Consider the following 1,289-nt stretch of genomic DNA (forward strand, 5'->3'; position numbering starts at 1 on the left):
GAAAAAAATATTTAGCTTTACTTAAACACTAAGGTGTAAACGAGTTAACTAATTTTCAGCTCTGAGGGCAATGAGACCATGTCTAAAGTTTAGAAGTCGTAAATCTTAATCTCAACTACTAAATTGAAGACAATCTTTTCTTAATATGACGTCTTCGTGTTTTTGGAATGGTAGCTAACAAAACATGATCCTTCATATGAACAGAATGATAAAATACAAAAGAACAATGGAGAATTAAAAAAAAAAAAACAAAACATTTGAAGCAGGCCCTAAATCAGCGAGAAAAGCTTAAAACTTAGGTTACCTCAGTCTGACTTCAGTAAACCCACATTCACATGTTAAGAAAAAAAGGTTCAGTTTAATCACCATGGTAACATATCCTTCATACAAGCTCAGGGGGTGAAATACATTAAGGCTTCAGATGGATGTGTTACTTCATTTCCTTCTTCATCCACTTACGCAATCTTCTTTTGGTGAAAGGACTTGGTCGCAGACTTGTTGTATCAAAGAACACCAAACAAAACAATGCAGATGTTTAGAAATCTACTGGAGTTAGTCAAAGAAAGTCTTACGAGCTTTAGGGTTACGGGGCGATTGACACCTATCTCAGTTTAACTAGAGCATAAGACAACACCACCATAAACCGGTGACTAATCCTTTGGGGCCTGTACTTTGAAGCTGGATAAGTATATCTGGGCTTCACCTAACCAAACATTCTCTGTCACAGAACAGTTGTACTACGAAACTGGATACAAACACGTTCACTTAGGAAAGATGATTTCAGCATGGCGATGTGCACGTTCCTGTGACAGTGGTGGAGATTGCAGCATCAGACCAATTACAAACAAGAAGACACTGGCATACGTCACAATTGAGGAATAATTCTTCAGCAGTATGAAGAATTAAAATCAATGATTCAGACCAAAAACAACACTGTTGCTGCAAAAAAAAAAAAAAAGCAGGAAGGAAGTAATGCAGGAATTGATTCTTTCATACTCACTCAGAACAAAACCTACTCCCGACCAGGTTAGTCATTCAGCCTAAGCTAGGTGGTTAGTTGGGGATTTAGCCCGGAAAGAAGTTAGCCAGCGTCGTAGTACAGGACACACGGAGTCGGCCACCGGTTTTCGGTTTCGGCCAAGACGTTTCTTTCAGACTTAATGCAAGTAGCAAGAAACATCCTGAATTACAAAAGCGTGCAATGTAGATTATATGCAAAGCAATCAATCATCTATTAGGATCTGTGCTGTACGTTTCTTTTGCATTCATTGTGTCGCTGCTCCAGTGAG

This window comes from Gouania willdenowi, chromosome 10 (assembly GCF_900634775.1).
Source record: "Gouania willdenowi chromosome 10, fGouWil2.1, whole genome shotgun sequence".
NCBI classification, from domain to species: Eukaryota; Metazoa; Chordata; class Actinopteri; order Blenniiformes; family Gobiesocidae; genus Gouania; species Gouania willdenowi.